This window comes from Ursus arctos, unplaced genomic scaffold, assembly GCF_023065955.2.
Source record: "Ursus arctos isolate Adak ecotype North America unplaced genomic scaffold, UrsArc2.0 scaffold_2, whole genome shotgun sequence".
NCBI lineage: Eukaryota > Metazoa > Chordata > Mammalia > Carnivora > Ursidae > Ursus > Ursus arctos.
This window is the reverse complement of record NW_026622874.1, coordinates 15,591,532-15,611,951: the sequence shown is the minus strand read 5'-3', so window position 1 is coordinate 15,611,951 and position 20,420 is coordinate 15,591,532. Positions and strand designations below refer to the sequence as shown.

Here is a 20,420-nt window from a genome sequence, read left to right as displayed (position 1 = left end):
TTTAGGACTTCGACATGTGAACTGGGGAGGGAGAACACAATTCAGCCTGTAACAGTGGTTAGAGCCACACATTTTGGAGTTAGATCTGTTTTGAGTCACGGGCTCAGCCACTTATCAGCATTATGACCTGGACAAGTTGCTTAACCTCACTAAGCCTTGGTTTCTGCTTAAAAACTGTTGTAAAGAGTGAACGACATAATCCACAAAGGCACTGTGGACAACACCTACCATCCAGGAGACACTGAAGGAATTACAGCTTTAGTGTCCCGGGAGCCTCCAGTAAATTTCTGTAACTCTCCTTACTTGATGCTTAACATTTTCCACGTACTTGGTTTTAAAACCAATTCTTAAACTTGTTATTCTACTACGATCTTCCAGTCATCTTATAAACTAAAACCCTGCTCCGGGACTACACTAGCTCCTGGTGCCCTGAGCTGCCACGCTAGACGCCCAGGTCACCCCACTGTGAGGAAGCCCAAATGATGTTGAGAGTCCCAAGCAAGTATTTATCCAACAGTCCCAGCTGAGCCCTAGCTTTGAGACATTCGGTTCCAGGCACCTGACACAGAGTGAGGAACCTTCATATTAATTCTGGCCCTCAGTCTTTCCAAGTCACCTGCGGCTGTTTGAGTCTTTCCAGATAAGGCCCCAGAATGTTATGGAGCAGAGACAAGCCATGCCCAGTCGGCCCCGTCTGCATTCTTCACACACAGCGTCTGGTCCTTGTTTAAGATACTGTGTTTTAGACTGGTTGGCAATAAATACACTAGAACGACAGACTGCAGAAAATCACAACTACAGAATCACAGACTACGGAGAATATACGACGCACGGTATACTGCGTACGTAATACATACATCATAGATAATAAGAGCAGGAGAACCACAGACTCAAAGAAGACTGTAGAGAACATATAATCTACCTCGTCGCTTTAAAAGTGAAGAAACTGCGGCCAGTCCAGTTACCTGATGAGTGACAAATCTGGGACACATGTTTAAGTCTCTTCACTTTCAGTCCTGGGCTCTTCCAAAAACACAATTACTTCATAATACAGTTCTGTGTTGTAAAAGCCTCTTACCATCTCTTGCTATTATTCAGACTTCAACATTTCAGGATATTCTGCATGTTCTCTAAGGCCTAACATAATTATATTTCTGGATAGAGACAAATTACCCTACTATCCCTGCCACATGACACGTACTCAATAATTGCTTCATTTTTTAAGTAAAGAGTTACCAAAATAAGACAGCTAAAAAAATTGTAAAATGATGCAGCTTCGATCTTCAGTGGTTGTGTTTGAAAAACAGAAACGGCATCTTTAGTTTTGGAGCAAAAATGTCTAAGACCTAGAACATGAGTGCTTCCCCCAGCACCAGTAATTAACTTCTGGTGACCTCACTGAGGACAACCTTCACAATCCCCGAGCAGTGCCTCAGAGGTAGCTGCTCAGTGTTCATCTTCCGGGATGTACATAAATATATGTAATATAAACATAATTGGAGGCACCACGTGCTAATCGCCTCCAACTATGCATTTCCCCCTTGTTTTTCAGTAACACATTTTTAAGCCAGGTGCGTGGCCTTCAGCTGAAATTATGCTTCCCAGCCTTCTTTGCATCTAGGTATGGCCAGTGACAAGTTTTGGCAATTGGTATGTGAAACTCCCTTCAAAGAAAGAGGTATGCTTTCCCTTTCCAGTTTGCAACCTCCCCTCCAAGAATATAGACCTAGAAAACGTGATGGTGAGTATATCTGACCATGAACATGAGGGCAACACCCCCAAAGATGGCAGAGCAACAGGGCAGGAATCCGGAATCTGTTTCCCTGACCTCGACAGAGCCATCACAGCCATTCGGACCACACATATGCAAACCGACACTAAGAGGAAAATGAAGATCTTCCTTTGTTAACCTGTACTTTAATACAACAAATACTACATTTTTGTGACATAATTTTTTCCCCCAATTTTGGCCTTTTTGCCTTCTGGACTTACATCTGGTCTGTGGATATAAAAGTTTAGTTCCTGTATCACAATTTTCAGTGATGTTTAAGTGTTACAAGGTCATTTCAGGTCCCATCATTGACTGGATGGGATGACAAAGCAAGAGGGTAAGTTCAGATATATTACTGTGGAAGTCTTAAAAATCTAGCCAGGTGAGGATAGTTCTACAGATCAATGGTATAGAATTTAGAGTCCAGAAATAAACACAGACATTTATGGTCAATTATTTTTTGATAAGATACCAAGTATATTCAGTAGCATTTTCAACAAATGGTTGAAATTTGTTCAGATATTGCTATGCAAAATATGTATGTAGACTTCTATCTCACCATAGCAAAAAGAAAAAAAAAGAATGGATCACAGACTTAAATATAAGAGGTAAAACTTAAAAATGTTTAGAAGAAAACCTAGAAGAAAATCACTGTGACTTGGATTAAGCACAGATTTCTTAGCTAGGACATCAAAAGCATAATCTATGAAAGAAAAAAAATTGGTAAATTAAAAACTTTAGCTCTTCAGAAGACATCGTTAATTCTATGAATGGGTCTGCATTCAATTAAGGAAACAACCAGAAAAAAAAAAAAAAAAAAGGAAAGAAAAGACGGGGAGCCTGGGTGGCACAGCGGTTAAGCGTCTGCCTTTGGCTCAGGGCGTGATCCCGGCGTTGTGGGATCGAGCCCCACATCAGGCTCCTCCGCTATGAGCCTGCTTCTTCCTCTCCCACTCCCCCTGCTTGTGTTCCCTCTCTCGCTGGCTGCCTCTATCTCTGTCGAATAAATAAATAAATAAAATTTAAAAAAAAAAAAGGCATCATTAAGAAAGTAAAAAAAAAAAAAAGCCACAGATTGTGAGGAAGCATTTATGAATCATTTATCTGATAAAGGACTTCTACCCAGAACATAATAAAGAACTATCATGACTCAACAAGAAGACAAATAACCTAATGAAAAAATGGGCAAAAGCTCTGAACAGACATTTTACCAAAGAAGATATACAAACGGCTAATAAGTACCTGAAAAACTGTTCAACATCAATGAGGAGATTGTAAATAAAAACTTTAAATGAGATATTACTATATACCGACTAAAATGGTTACAATGAAAAAGACTAGTATCATCCAGGGTTGTTGAAGAGATGGACAAACTGGAATCCTCGTATACTGCTGGTGGGAAGGTAAAATGTTGGAGCCACTTTGGAAAAATTTGGCAGTTTCTTGAAAAATTAAACATAAGCTTACTATACAAGTCGGCAATTCTACTCCTAGGCATCCACCCAAGAAAAATGAAAACGTATGTTCACACAAAAACTTGCATGGAAATGTTCACAGAAATATTATTCATAGTAGCTGAACACTGGAAACAAGTAAAAAAGATCCACCAACTAGTGAACGGATACACAGAATGTGGGGTATCCACACAGTGGAATAGTACTATGCAACAAAAAGGGACAAAGAGCTGATATGTGTAACAGCAGAGATGGACCTCAAAATCCTCACGCGGAGTGAAAGACGCCAGCTACAAAAGACTATTCATTATATGACTTCATGTATATGAAACTTCCAGAAAATGCAAATGTATAAAAACAAAAAGTGGATTACAGGTGACCAGGTCTGGGGACAGGATGGGGACTGACTGTAAAGGGGGGTCAGGGAATTTCTTGGGGTAACAGAAATGCTCTGTAACGGATGCACATTCAACTCTATCAATACTTACTCTTCCTAAACTTCAGCTGGGTTCCTGGATACCCTCCTAAGGATCTCTCCCTCTCCCAGCCTTCCCTGCACCTTGGTGGGGACATATGACTAAGTCTGGATACAAGCAGAGATGATGTATGCCACCTTCTACTAGTGCCCTTAAAAGGGAAGGGGTGCGTCCTCCCCTTTCTTTCTCCTGTTGCCCGGGAGATGGCAGGAGCTCAAACAACTGCCTGGACCCACAGGAAGAAGCAGCTTGTGAGCATGGCAGAGCTGTCCTCCTGGATCTTTCAACCATGGACTATATGTGAAAAAACCACTGGATAATACAATTACATTATAGAAAATGAAGAGCGGAGTTTACCGCTCAGCATTTGTTAACTGTGAAGTATCTTAAGCAGCAGCTATCTTTATGAACTGTTTGCAGACCAGCAGTAAGAATGTTCTTATCTAATTACAGAAAAAATTATGCAACAACTTCTGTTAGTTTTCAATATTTAAGATCTGTTGTAGACAATATACTGAGAAATCTATCCTGGACACTAGTATATATCTGAAGTGTTTACATTGAAAGAATGTTCCAGAAGTTACTGAAGCTTTGTAACTTGCTTCTTTAAGTGTTAAGACTTATTTTCTGAAACAATGAATTGTCAGTATTTCTCATTTCATGTAACCGCTGGCATTAAAATAGTGCTAAGTTAGATCTGTTCTTTTTCTTTTTCCTATAGTTCTCCAATGAAACTTTAAGATAGTTAAACAGTACAAAAAGCCTTTTGTGGACAGCTCATTTATATAAAAAAGGTAGGTATTTACTTATCTGCCACCTGACTTAAAATAGAACCCTGACAGTACAGAAAATCAGAAGGTAGTGCCCTTTCCTCCACTATGAAAGTTCCAGGGTTAAGCTTTGTAAAATTTCCACCAAGTAAGGGTCTGGCAAACATATCTACCTTATCAGGAAGATTGTATCACAAAAACAGGTATGCTGTTCTACAGGCAAGACAAGAGAAACTGCCTGTCCTGACAGTCCACGGGACAAACCTTCTACCTCTAGAAACACAAGGTTTAGTACTGTTAACTTACTCACATGGCAATGATGTGCAACTCAAAACCTCTGGGGGAAACAATCAAAATCCTTACAGTTACATGGTTTTATACTGTAAATAAGCTTGTAGAGTGGTCTATGATGGGCACCAGTACTTAGAGACAACAGTGCAGTCTATGTCTTATAGAACAGAGATGTAAGCTGTCACACAACGCTAGGCAATAATTAAACTGAGTGATTGTTCTGTTTACTGGGTGCACCAGATGACAATGGAGATGACAGCAACAGAACGTTGAGGCCACTAAAAATGGCACATATTTCAATTATTTTCACTATTTTTAGATTAAAAAATCTGAAAGCATACAGACTATAAACACCTGAAATAAATGTGCTAAACGACTCTTTTTCTGAAAATCTAGTAGAGGCCAGAATTCACAGATAATTTCAACTAACTAGCAGGCCTCATCTCTCAGACTGACATGCATTTTCATAAGAAATAAACTTAGCTGATTCGACACAGTTGACGCTGTCCCAGACAGATTCAGTTTGCATCCTCTCATCTGTACTTGTTTTTGACTCGCTTTCAAGTCATAAGGCATTTCTAGGTGCGGGTATGTTCTTTTCTGAGACTACTGAAGCTTCTTGTGATCAAAGACCATGCATTGGCTCTTCCGATATCTCTTGTAGCAAGGCACGGTAGCCCTTGCCACTTACAAACGCATAGTCTCAGCTTAAATAAGGATGAAACAAGTGTCTTATCCTTTGGGCATATCTTTGAGTTACTTTTCCACAAAAACGGATGGGAGCTGATCTGTCCATATTCTCTTGCCTGGTCCCTTTTGTGAGATAAATTTGAGAGGCCATTGGCAGAGAAAGGACTAAAATCTACTGAACAGAATACAATCATCTGTCTCATGTGGCTACAGGACATATGGCTAGTATTTCATTAACACCTGGACAGCCATGGACAATGCCACTGACCAATTTTTTATGCTTTTTATTTTATCAAACAATGAGTCTGTAAAGCATAAATGCTTATCCATCTCAATTTATACTTCAAATTTTCAAGGCTAAAAATCAAATCTTATTTACTCATTTGACCTACCAAGCAAAAACAAGGCTGCCCAGGGTAGGAGCTACTGTGAAGAGCGATGCCACACACAGCAGTAGGGGGGAGTTTTCAAACTAAGCAGGGCTTTTTGTATTACTCCAGGGCTAGTCAGCAAATCACAGAAGCTCTAAGGAGAAAACTGGGATATCTGGAATAAAACAGGCCTCGCTCCAGGAGTAGTTCAAAAACCACTGTCTCCAGGGCCATCTATATCTCCATTCTACACCAGCAAGGCCAGCACAGCCTGACATCTGGAAGCAGGAGGATCTCTTACTGCTCAGTCATGTGTCTCCATATATGATTACAAGAACCAGAGAGACAGCAAGGGAGCTTTGATTTTTATAACAATAAATAATGATTCAATTATATAACAGGAGTATGTGAATGGGCTATCTGCAACATCTTGGAATCTAATAAGACAGATGATGTCATTACTAAGCAGATAGTATGCTCACAGAATTTACTGCCAGTCTTATAAGCCTATTCTCAGATTTTTATACGCATTAATTTAAAAATCTCAAGAAATCCTTCATAGGTAAATAGGACCCTTCTTCACAGAAAGATAAAGCTTAGAGAGAAGATAACAAAACTATTTAACTCAAACTCACCTTCAATTTGGCTATTGCGTTATTCTGCATGTATTCAGCTGAACAATTTGTGTTCACTATTAAATTACAGAAAGTTTTTTTGTTTGTTTGTTTTTTTGGGTTTTTTTCCTAAGTAGGCTCTACACCCAGCGTGGAGCCCAACACAGGGCCTGAGCTCAGGACCCCAAGATTGAGACGTGAGCTTAGATCAAGAGTCGGACGCTTAACCGAATGAACCACCCCGGTGCCCCAGGTTTGTTTTCTTAAATAGATGTTTTCATGAATCTTATGGTGCTTATCAAGTAAAAGTATCTTTGAGACAGGCAACAAAAAAATAAGCTGGGCTTCATCAAAATAAAAAACTTGTGTGCAAAAGACTTATCAAGAAAGTCAAAAGAGAATCTACAGAATGAGAGAAAATACTTGCATATCATGTATCGGAAAGGTGCTTGATATCCAGAATATGTAAAGAACTCTTACAACTCAATAACGAGACAAACAATCCAGTTTAAAAAAATGGGCAAAGGGCTTGAGTAGACGTTTCTCTCAAAAAGATAAACAAATGGCTAAGAAGCACATGAAAACTGTTCAACATCATGAGCCATTAAGGAAATGCAAATCAGAACCAGAATGATACACCACTTCGCACCTACTAGGATGGTCAGAATAAAAGACAAAAGAGAACACAGGAAATAAGTGTTAGTTAGGTGGTAGAGAAATCAGAACTTTTTATACGCTGCTGGTGGGAAATGTCATGTCAATGTAAAATGGTTTGGCTAGTGTGGAAAACAGCACAGCAGTCCTCAGTAAGTGAAATATCGAAGTAGTGAGTATGAGCAAGCAATTCCACTTCCAGGTAAACACCAAACGTTAACTGAAAACAAGGCTGCAGATACCCGCACACCCCTGTTCGCTGCAGCATTATCCACAATAGTCAAAAGGTGGCAACAAACCATGTGTCCGGCAACAGAGGAATGGATACACAACTTGTGGTATATATACAAAATGCAATGTGTTCAGTCATACAAATGAAGGTCTGACACATGCTCCAACATGGATGAACCTTGAAAACTATACTAAGTGAAGTAAGCCAGACACAAAAGGAAAAATACTGTATGATTCTCCTTACATGAAATAATTGGGATGGGCAAATTCACAGAGACAAAAAATAGACTAGAGGGTATCCGGGGTTAGGAGAAATGAGGGAAATAGGAAAGATCTGCTTAATAAGTACAGAGCTTCTGTGGGGGCAGGAGGAAATGGGGGTAAAAAAGTTCTGGAAATAAAGTGGTGAATATAATTAATGCCATGGAATTGTACAGTTAAAAATGGTTAAAAAGGCAAATTTTATGTTCTATATGTTTTATCACAATAAAAAATACCTTAAAAAAACACCATGAGGTACCAATTCACACCCACGAGGATGGGTAGAATTTAAAAAACAAAAACAAAACGCTGAAAATAACAAGTGTTGGTAAGGATATGGAGAAAGTGGAACCCTCAGACGTTGCTGGTGGTGACGTAAAATGTTCAGCTGTTGTGGAAAACAGTTTGGCTGTTCCTCAAAAAGTTAAACATAGAATGATCCATGTTTATGATCACATGACCCTATGATCCCGTAATTCAACTCCTATGTATATACCAAAACAAAGGAAAACGGGCACTCGTAGGAGAACACGCACACGCAAGTTCACAGCAGCGCTGTTCACAGTGGCCGAAAGGTGGAAACAGCCAAAATGTCTAACAAGAGATGAAGAGAGACACACACTGTGGCATTTGCATACAGTGGAGTATTATTCAGCCGTAAAAGGGAATGAAGTACTGACGTGTGCTACGATGTGGACGAACCTTCGAAATGTTATAGTAAGTGAAAGAAGCAAAATACAAAAGGTCACACAATGTGATTCTATTTATATAAATGATTCTATTTATATGAAATATCCAGAATAGATAAGTCCACAGAGACAGAAGGCAGATTTGATGCTTGCCAGGGGTCAGGAAGAAAAAGGGGAATGGGGAGAAACTGCCTGATGGATAAGGGGTTTTACTTTGGAGGGATGAAAATGTTTTGGAACTAGACAGAGGTGATGGCTGCATGATGTTGTGAAGTTACTAAATATCACTGAATTGTTCACTTTAAAATGTTCAATTTTACAGACAGTGGGATGATTATCAGGGCCTGCAGGAAACGAAAAGATGGAAGTGGGCAAAGGGTACAAAATATCAGTTATATAATGACTAAGTTTAGAGACCTAATTAATACTCAGCACGGTGAATATAGTTATAATAACGTATACTTGAAATTTGCTAGGAGAGTAGATCTCAAAGTGTTCTTCCACCCCCACAAAATGACAGGTAACTAGGAGAGGTGATGGATACGTCAAGACACCAAACTGCTTAAATCGCTTTTCTCTTTTCAGACAGGTATTAACTTATCTTCCAGATCAATTATGTGTTCATCAAAACAAGCAGTGAATTAAGATTCCAAAACAAAACTCTTAATTATATGGAGTCAGAGTTCATATAATTTAACGTTCTGATGCTCAGACTTCTCCAGTAATATCCCTAAGTGACTACATATGGCTTAAACATATGTAGTAATTTACTGGAACACCTACAGGCATTCAGAAGAATTCACTAATTTTCTGGTGAACAGCTCTAATTGTTTAGTTTTCCCTAATACTGAGATGAAATGCCTATCTCTAGCTGCCTCTACTCATTCACCACGATTCTGCCCTTCTGTTCCAACTTCCACAAACAGTCCTTTTCAGGAGTCTGAAGACTATTCCTGTACCTCCGATATTCCCCTCCCCCAACAAGCACTATTTCCCTTGTGGTTTTATCAGCCTGAACCCTCCACTCAGCTGTAGTCCAAGGGTTCTAGTGTCATGGCGCTATGATTATGATCTCCTTGTTCATATTCTATGCTTGAAGTTTTGTCCACAGTATATGTACAGTGCCTTTATGATGACAAAATGACTTAAACTATATCGTAGGAGTCATTAGAGTACCTTCTCTAAAACACTGACTAAAACAGGCTTCATGACAAAAATCTATATTCTAATCTGAAAAGAAAAATAATAGAATCAGAGCAGAATAGATGAGAAATACTTCTTTCTGGGATTCTTAAACTCATATTAGTGATTTCTGATCTGAAAGGGCTGATTCAAGTCTCCTACTTTAAAGATCAAAAGATTTACAACTAGAAAGGTCAAAGGAATTGCCAACTTTAAGTCACGGCCTAGTGTTGCCCTTTGCGTCAAATCCAATTTCCTTGATGTGACTATTAAGACTCTTCATGGTCTGGTTCCTACTATCTTCCCCAGGCTAATGTCAGGCTCCTCCCTGCTCCCCTCACCGACATTCTATCCACCACTTATTTAAGCTCTTCTTTTGCTCACCTCCAAGACTTCAATATTCTTCCTCCTCTTAACACAACACTTTCCCCCTTATCCTCATTCTCTTCAGCACCCCAATCCTATCTGTCTCTCCCTATATGTCCCTATAGGACTCAAGACTCCCTCTCTTCACAAAACTCATAACCTTTTTTTGGTGATTATTTAATATTTATCCTGCCTGCTAAACCCTGTGAAGGTAGGGACCACATTTATCTTGGTCTCTTCTGTAGCCTTAACACAAACACATTACTGGGTACAGACTATACAATAAATATTCAATTTTGCAAAGGCTTAAATTAGCTTGTAATTGCTAAAAATTTCTATTAAAATGCCATTAATTTGCTACACTATGTAGAATTCTTTTGGACTTGAATCTCATATATTACCCTCGGCCCTACTGTGTTTCATGGACACACTGTTCTAGCCAGATCTGAACTTCATTCTGCCAACCAATATACTAGCTATTCATGTTAGTTACCATAAATTTGATTTAAAAAAAGGCTACAAAAATATATATTGCCTTTATATAATTAGGTTTCCTCCTTTAGGAAACTGTCCAAAGATAATTTTTAATATAAGATGCCTTTTATCTGTGTCTGATCCTCTTCTAAAAACTACCACTTTCTGAACTATACAAAGTGTTTTTCCCCCCATTAAACCAGTAAGTACTTTAAGCTTTTCTCCCAGACTTATTTGAATTAAAGACTCCAAAGTGAGATTCAAGTCAGATGGTAACAATTGTACATTTGAACAATAACTCCCATCACCGTATGTCTTCTCCACAGTCAGGGAATTCAAAATAGATGGAACTGTTAACAGGGTTCCTTACTCAGTGTCCGTATGCTCGCCAGAGAAAAAGGCGCTCTTGCCACGTATAGAGCACAAAGTCAAACGTGGAACTTTTGGAATTTAGACAAGCATGCTTACCTTACTATTCAAATCCCTAAAAGAAAGTGAGTAGAATCAGATAACAGTGCTGGTCGTTGCTGGAGCAATCATTCACCTTCAGGACCCACACTTCAAAATTAAGAAAGCTCTAATTATAGTGTTAATGTCTAACTTATCACCTTCCTCAGAAACTGCTGAAGTGTAGAAAATTTCAGGATTCTGATAATCAAAGGGATATTGGGATAATAACTAACGAGTGAGTACGAAGCACAGTGCCTTGAGTTTTGAATGGTGGTAAGAGCACTGGCCTAGAGCCAGAGCCAGTGTTCGCATCCTGACCTTCCTACTTTGCCAGGGTGTCCTTGAGCTGGTTATTCAGTCTGTGCTTCCACTTGACCGTCCGTGGAATCAGCCTCAAATCTGCACTTACTTCCCAGCGCCGTCGTGAAGAATAAACGAGTTCCAAAAAGAATAACGTGCTCAAGGAATTAAATTAAATTTACAAATGATGATGAGTCATTCTTTTTTCTTCTGTGTCTATTTTCACAGCACTGAGAGGAAACCTGGGCTCTAATCCCGCAGGATTTGTGGACCCTGCCCTTTATGTTCCTTATTAGGTCAATTCTCTGTCGCCTCAATTTGTGAGTAGATTGATTTCCTATTCCTACTCCAAGTCTCCTAATTTGAAGTCTGTCCAGAATTAAGAAAGGAAATTCTTTCCCTTTGTAGGGGTACCAGACACACCGAAGGCAAGTACATTTTACTGTTATATGGGAAATTCTCTAGAAGCAGAGAAGACCAATGATCCACATGAGCAGATGGGCCACGCAGACACTGCGAGCAAGGTGGGTCAGCACGACGCTAGCCATGCTGTCCCCACACGGTACGGTCATTGTCACGTGGTCCTGACACGGTGGGGCCCTGAAACCAGCTGAGTCCTGTGGGTTTGGTCTAAACAGGTCACAGGGGGTTCAAGTTTGAATTTATTATGATTTTACATAATGTTCAAATATGTTCAATATTCAGACAACTGCTAACTACATAGGTTAAAAGATTGAGTAGGCCGAATGGCTTCATTTCACCCGGGATGCAATGACTAATTTTGTTTCACGGCAATTTTATTTTTGTTTTTCCCTTAAAGATTATTTAAGGGAGGAGACAAGCAGCTCTTTATTGTGGAATACTAGTATCACTTCAAATTTATTTTTACAACCTTTAAGTATTTTCAATACTTTATTCTCAAATCTGCTGAGGTTACACAGAATAGCTTCTATTATTTCCAATTAACAGAAAGAACTTTCATTCAATTACTCTATTTATATATCTAACCCATTTTGGTAAAATATCTATCATGTTTTGACCTGAGAAGGGTTGAGAAAAAGCCCTCATCTCTTGGCTAGTGTCTGTTCACAAATGACCTCTTTTCTCCCCTGAATCCAGTCTCACCACCCTCTTGCCCCAAATGCAGTGCGCTGAGCTCCACTTCCCCCCATGATTATAAAGAGTGCTCACTTTCCGACATAATAGGTCCAAGTCCTTCTTAGGAGTAAAAATGAACTTGTTAGTCCAGCCAACTCAGTCATACCCCTCTTAGTTACATGAGGTATATTCCCATCTATTCCAGCCCTCTCTCTTATCCTCCTCTCTGTAGCCTTCCGTCATTGGGAAGGCTGGTCACCGAAAACATCTAATTCTGGTGTGACGATCCTGAGTGTTAAGTTACACCTCGTTTTTCAAATTTTCCTTGAAGAGTTCAAGTCAATGAGAAATTAGACTACACATTTACAGATGACATTAATACTTTAAATGGAAGATATATTTCCTGTCTTTTTAATAAGAAGAAAGCTGAGCAGCCTACACCCAAGCAATTTGCACCTTTCAGGCAGGAGCAATAAAAATGATCGTTTTACATGAAGGAATCAAATTAATGTAAGTGTGATTGTTAGGCTGGAGGGTACTGCAGAGCTTTTGGGCTTCTAACCAAGGGTCAGATTTTTAACTATTGAGGGAAATAATGCTGATTCTGGGATTAAATACTGTATGGTTTTAACACTACCTTGGATATACTGAATCCCGAATTTTCAAAATTGTTACAATCTATCCGCTTGGACTACTCTAATGGATAAATCAGTAAATGCACCTGGGACCTTCCTCCCCTCCCCCTTCAAACTCTTAGGATGTAATTAGGGAAGAAAAAATATTTATTTGAAGATTCAAAAATTCAATTTCAAGATTGAAATTTATTTCAATGCACTTGTAAAGCAGGAGGATGAATGTGTTCAAACACAGCATTAGTGACTTGGAGATTATTTTTCAAATCCTACACCCAAGGAAGAATAGCCTGAAAAGGATCTGCCACAGACTGTTCCAACAGGCCCTACAAGGGGAACACTGGGCGACTGGGATTATTCCACAACAAGACTTCTGAGTATACACAATGGAGTCTAGCTTTCTGAAATGTACCATCCTTCTACACACTCCATGTGGCCGATAATTGAGATCCTGATCAGACAGCTACCTGCCAATGACATGTCACAAAGAGGAAAAGCAGCACATGTAATGGGTATCTATCCAAAAGGTTTGTCGTAAGGTCCTTAAAGAAAAAAATAAATAAAATGGTTATGTCTCTAAAAGACACCCATATGTTTAAGAGGAGGCCGCATTGTATAAGCCTACATTGACAATTATGCTGTGATTTATGCAGGAATATGTAGCTGTTTTTATTTTTTTCTTCCTGGAAGAAATTACAAGAATCTTTTAACAAGCGGCTGTCTTTGAAAACCATTGTCTGTATTTTCTAACCTAATATATATCTTGATTTTCTTTGATTGTTTTAAGAACAACAGGAGTTATTTGGACAGGGAAAATCTCAGAGTGGTAAAATTATGAGTAATTATTGTTTTATTTGTGTTTTAGTTTTTATTTATATGCATTTTCCATATTTGGTATATCAGCATACTATTTTAGTCATTAATGAGGAAAAAAACCTTTAAGTTGCAAAAAGATCTTTAGGGAATAGACCTATTTGGCAACCTTCATTTTATTTTTAAAAATTTTTTTCTTTAATACGTTTATTCACTCTTTTTCTATATAGACTCATATCGTAGATTTTTGGACATAGATATAATTATTAACGTATAAGGATATATTACCTGGGCAACCTTCACTTTAAATAAATAGATATAAACATATATTCTTTCCATAATATGTATTAATCAACTTCATTACATCACGTCCCTACTCAAAACCTTCATCTACAGAACTAAAAATATCAGTTCCTTAGCGTTACACTCAGAACCAATCATGACCTACTCCCACTATCTTACTACCTTCTGGCCTTGCTCCCATATTCCAGCCAAATGGAGCAAGCTGAAATTCCCAGCTCTCTCGCTCCTGTGTGCCTCTGAAAATACTATTCCTCTGTATGGAGTATCTTTTTCTTCCCCCTGACCACCTGAAAAATTTCTATGTTTTTCCTTAGAATTATGCTCCGAAGTTTGCGCTTCTGAATGGCACATGTTATACATTGTTGGTGGAGAAAATGATATATCCTCTAAAGAGAGCAATTTGGCCCTATCTTTCAAAATTATAAACGCACTTACTCGTCAACCCAGCAATTCACTCCTAGGAATTTAACCTACAGATATCCTCAAACATTTGCGAAATGATATACAAGATTATTTACTGCACCATGGTTGGTAGCAGCAAAATACTGGAAGCAACCTTATATATATGCATTTCCTGGGAGTTAGCTTAACACATGGAAATCCATATAGTGAGACACTTATCTATGCAGCTGTCAAATGAACGAGGAGTCCTTGATGTACTGACAAAGAAAATCTCCAACACATGCTGTTAAATGAGAAAAGCATGGAATGGGACACCAAATTTCTGTATAAAAAGAAGGGAAGAATACATACAAATCTGCTTGTATTTGCATAAAATATTTCTGGAAGGATATCTCTAAAAAACTAGTAACATCACAGGACAACAGGAATGTGCAGGAAACTTCATTAGATGCCATTTTATATTTGTTGAAATTTTGAAACCACGTGAATGTACTACTTAAAAGATAAAATTGTAGGGGCGCCTGGGTGGCACAGTGGTTAAGGCATTTGCCTTCGGCTCAGGGCGTGATCCCGGCGTTGCGGGATCGAGCCCCACATCAGGCTCTTCCGCTGTGAGCCTGTTTCTTCCTCTCCCACTCCCCCTGCTTGTGTTCCCTCTCTCGCTGGCTGTCTCTATCTCTGTCAAATAAATAAATAAAATCTTTAAAAAAAAATAATAAAAGATAAAATTGTAAAAGCTTAAAAACCAAAATGCTAAAAAAAAAAAGTGTCCACATGTTTATGAAAGCATCTCTATTTCCCACACTCTCCTGATCATCCCTTCATTGTCTCATTAGAACCTTTACTGACTACAGATACTATGCGCCAGGTGCTGCGGTAGGTAGACACGGAAAATAAAAACGACATGCAGGGAAAATGAACCTCGGTGTACAACTCAAAAAGCAGGCAGAATATCTCATTTCAGGGAGTGCCCAGGGTACAGGGTGTGACAGGTACGCAAAGAAGAGGCAGGCATCTCACACATCTCTAATAGCGCTCTTACCCCTGGTTCATAGTACCTGTTTACAGGGCTGTCTCTAAAACCGGATTACCATCTCTTTAAAGCTATCTCAGAGGTTAACTTAGTGCTGTGCACATAGGAGATATGCATGTTAAATGAACCACTGAATAAGATATACCAGAAACAAGCATTGCACTTTTTAACAATTAAGAACTAATTTAAGTACTTAACTAGACTCTAACCTGATTCCACTATCCATTTTATAAGAATTTAGTATAAAGGATTAAAAAAAATGGGGGGGGGAGGGCGGAGAGACAGGAAGAGAGAGAGTCTCAAGCAGGCCCCATGCCCAGCATGCAAGCCCAATGCAGCGCTTGATCTCAGAACCCTGAGATCACGACCCAGGTCGAAATCAAGAGTTGGATACTTAACCCACTGAGCCACTCAGGCGCCCCGGGATAAAAAAAAATTTAAATAACTACCCCTATCTTATGTGTACAGATATTTATGAATATATTCAACTGTCACAAACATCAACTACTGTAGACCAATGATTTTACCTATACGGTGCTTCATTTTCTCCCAATACCATCAATTAAATACATACAGAGAGAACAATGCACCAGCACAATGCTGGGCTGGTGATACAACGGTAAACAAAAACAGACACAGTCCTGCTCTCATGGATGTTATGAGTTAGTGAGACTAATCAAATAATTACACAAGTTTCACAAGTATTTTTCTGTATCTTTAAGAAGGGGAAGGGGAAGAATACAAGGCATGGCCAAGATTTCTCCTAGCCAGCCATAAGGAAAGGAAAGTTACCTAAAACGCTTGGGTCTCAGATAATATAAGTTCAATATTATGTGATGGGATTGTGAAGAGAATTCAGTGTCCTTGAGCAGTGATGGAAAAAATACTTTTCCTGAACTTCTGAAATTATCAGTTGTGGATATTACAGATATTCTCATTCACATTACAGTTATTGGATATCTCAAAATATTATTTATATTTATCACTATTTTGGAATTACGGTAGTTATTCTACTTGCTACCATATCTTGTTATTTAATGTACTAATAAAGAAGCACATAGTATTCTATCATAAATCTGATTTGGGGGAGTTGGCGGTGGGAAAAATGGGTGACGGTGGTCAAAAGGTACAAATGTCCAGCTATAAAGTTAAGTCCAGGGGATGAAATGTATGGTATTGTGACTATAATTAATAATACTGCATTGCAGTGGTGGGGGTGTGTGGGTGAAATAGGCAAAGGGGACTAAAAGATACAACTTCTAGTTATAAAGTAAATAGGACACAGGGATGCAATCTACAGCAGAGGGAGTATAGTTAATAATACTGAAACAACTTTGTATGATGATAGATGGTAGCTAGATTTATCGTGGTAATCACTTTGTAATGTATATAACCTTAAATCACTATGTTGTACACTTGAAATTAATATAACATTGTATATCAACTACACATCAATAAAAAACAATATTCTATTGTATATTTGAAAGTTGCTGAGAGTAGATCTTAACAGTTCTTGTCACAGGACCAGGGATGCCTGAAGCACTGCAGTGGAGATGAAGCTGGAGGTGGACAAGGTATTTCCCAAGGGTGCCGGGCCCTACATGGACCTGAACAAGACAGAAGGCAGCACCTGGCTCCCGATGAACTTAACTTGGCAGTCAATAAAAAGGCAGTCCATGCAGACTCTTTAAAGGATTTTGTACATCTCTTTGAGGATGATGATATCCAGTGAGATACTGTCCAGCGGTGCATGGGGGCAAGCCTTTGTTATGTAGTCGTCTGGTGGGTGTCCTCAAAGGACAATTTCAAACGGATCTAAGGAACTCGTGGAAGGACGCCTGGGTGGCTCAGCTGGTTAAGCATCTGCCTTTGGCTCAGGTCATGATCCCAGGGTCCTGGGATCGAGTCCCGCATCGGGCTTCCTGCTCAAGAGCCCACTTCTCCCTCTCTCTGCCTGCTGCTCTGCCTACTTGTGCTCTGACAAATAAATAAAATAAAATCTTAAAAAAACAAAAACAAACAAAACTTGTGGACATTACTTGAAATTAGGAGATGGTTAACCAAGAAAGAGAAGGATGGTTTTAACCATCTGTATGAGGTCTGTTAATCTCCGAATGTGACCAACTTTCATCCTTCAATTAAAAAAAAGCAATGTCATCAAAAAAAAATTATCACAAGGGAAAAAATTGTAATACATGTGGTACTGAATGTTAACTAGACTTATTGTGATCATTTTGCAATGTATACAAATGTCAAATCATGTTGCACATCTGAAACGAATGTATATATGTCATTTATATCCCACCATGTTGGAAGTGACTTTCTGATTTGCTTTGGCCAATGGAACACGAACAGAAATCAAAGCGTGCGAGCTCTGAGACCAGGCCTTTAAGGGGCATCTAATGTTTCCACTGCCCCTTCTGGGAATTCCTAAACTCTTGTCATGAGAAGGACATGTTCCCGATAGCTTACTGATTACAAAAGAATGGGAGGTGTTGAACAGATACAAGAATCTGGGTCCTGAAGCGAAGTAAACTCCGCGCTATCCAGCTGTGCCGGCCAAGATCAGCCAAAGCCGAGCCACCCAAAGACTCGGAAGAGGAAGACAGATGCTGACTGTGTTGAGCCACAAGATTTATGGCTGTTTGTTGTGCAGCAACAAAATACGCTAAGAGTACTCTTCAAAAACTTTGCCTGATTAACTAATGCCATTCTCTAGTCCCTCTATAAAGAAATTGGATACCCAGAAATGCCCCACTATTGTGACTAGCCCACAACTGAGTTTACGCTTTAAAAAGTTAATTATATTTGTTCCCAAACATGTTTATGTTAATAAGATGAATGTGGAAAAAAAAAAACACTTGCTATTTCTATAAAAACTAATTTGAGCAATCTGGAAAGGCTTTGCAAAAGTCGAGTGGTGAAACAGTAAAATTATGTCACATTAAATGATTGCAATGCTACTATCAAAGATGTCAAAAGTTGTTAAAAACAACAATTCTACAAAGTTTACATTAGATGGCTTCGTAAGTTTATTAATTTGTAGCCCTCTGAAGGAAACAACCTAGAAAGTATTGCGTATTTCAGAATTCCTATTCTAAGAAAGGGCATTAAGATTCCTATAAGAAAACTGATAAAGAATATATACTGATGTTTTAAGTTAAAATAAATGTTTAGGTTAATATGTAATTTTTCTTTCAATGCTTCATCCCCTGAGCCAACTTCTTCTATTAACCAACCACAGTCCTATGTCAGGTAAGAGGGCTTCTTCAATATTTCAGCCTCCCAGAAATCCTATTGTGGGCATTACAATGATCAGGGCGCCAGTGTTATTTTTGCTTTGTTTTGCTGCAAATCCTGTTTATAAGCCAGCTTGTAGTCCTGGCATTGAGTTTGAATGTTACAATTTCATTTCATATTGAATTTGAGCACTGTGGTGAGTTTCTGATATAATACTGGCTTCTCCAATAATTTCATCATCAGTTTAAATTTCTTTTAACCAAGCCTAAAATCTGATCCATCAGATTTTTAAAACACAAGGACATCAAATCAGGAATAAAACCTGAACTTCTGACTTATAAAGCCCTCCATCATAACCTGGTTCCCAACTTCTTCCCTGACCACGTTTCTTACCACTGTCTGCCCCTGGGGCTCACCCCACATTGTGATCCCACACAGACCCTCCTGTTTTGCTAATATATCAAACTTGTTACCACTTTGGGGCCTTTCTCTCAGAGCTGTTCTCTACCTGATTTTCCCATGGATGTCATTCAGATCTCAAATGACACCACTGAGGCCCCTACTGACTACCCAAAATAAAGCCTCCAATTAATCTCTTTTGATGATATCACTCCATTTTAAGTCTCTGTATAATACTTCTCACTAGGTGATAAGTAATATCATTAGCTAACATTTCTGTCTGACTTCTCCCCAAAATAGTATAAGATTCACAATTGATATGCCTTTCATGTTTACACCTCATTCCCAGGGCTTAAAAATACAGCATAGCACATAGTGGCAGATCAATGAATATTTTTGATTATTAAATTGAATACAAATATGGATGCTAAAACAAACAAAAAACCTAGAATAAGATTTTTTTCAACCACTGTGGATAAGTTAGGATTTAAAATGTTTCTATAACATCTCCCCCCCCCCAAATATTTTGAATTGACTTACAAATCAACACCAGCCCCGGTATTAATAATAAAAAGATTACTTCTCAAATCTAAAACAGGATTAAATGCAGAAAAGTTCTAATTATTATTATAGAAGCTGGTTCGATGATTTCATATTTATTAGCAAAACCACCTAAATAATTTTTGGGTAATGAATTTCTTTATAAAGTCTGCTAAAAGTTCATCTCCTTTTATTTCAAGATTTTTATAAAGAGAAATCAGTTCGGAATAATACCAAATAATGACATGTGCCTCTTATTGTATGTGAGGTAAGCTCAAGACTTTACTTGCATTAACTGATTTAATTCTCACAAAATCCTATAAGGTGCTTCTAATATGGTTCCAACTTCACAGATGAGAACAATGAAGCTCAGAGAGGTCAAGTCATCTGCCAGAAGTCAGTGAGCTAGTTGGAGATGAGGTGAGATCTGACCCAGACAGTTTGGCTCCCGAGCCTGTGCCCAAAGGCTCTACTCTATGTCACCTCACCTGACTGACTCCGTCAGATTCTCCCTGAGGATTCTGGAGTTGTGATTTAGGGGTAGCAGCTTACCTCTCTGCATATGACTGAACTGTAAATCTGGATGAGGTATGGCAGCCATATTCCTTGGGAATGAAGAAGCAGAAAACTTGGGTAAAGAGAGATAAATAAAGGGGAGGCCAAGAGAGAAGTTAATTAGATGGCAAGAGACAGGGAGAACGCTTGCCAGCGTCAGTCCGGTACCAGCCCTGCTGCCTGGCTGAACTTCTGCCCTTGTGTTTAAAGGGACACACCCTGGTGTCTGTATGGTAAGTTCCCTTTCTTGTTTAAGATAGCCCAAGATTTTATTACTTGGAACTGTAAGAACCTTAACTCATTATTGAAACTGATCAACCAAATGAGGGAAGATTTGGCTCCTGATACTAAACTGAAATTG

General features: G+C 38.8%; 1 protein-coding gene and 1 pseudogene across 13 annotated transcripts in view; one reads left to right on the top strand and one right to left on the bottom strand.

Moving 5' to 3' along the window:
• RABGAP1L (RAB GTPase activating protein 1 like) overlaps positions 1 to 20,420 on the bottom strand; it is a 722,910-nt gene that overhangs the window by 68,492 nt on the left and 633,998 nt on the right. The gene's annotated exons all lie outside the window — the stretch shown is intronic.
• LOC113262801 (COP9 signalosome complex subunit 9-like) lies at positions 16,879 to 17,057 on the top strand (annotated as a pseudogene).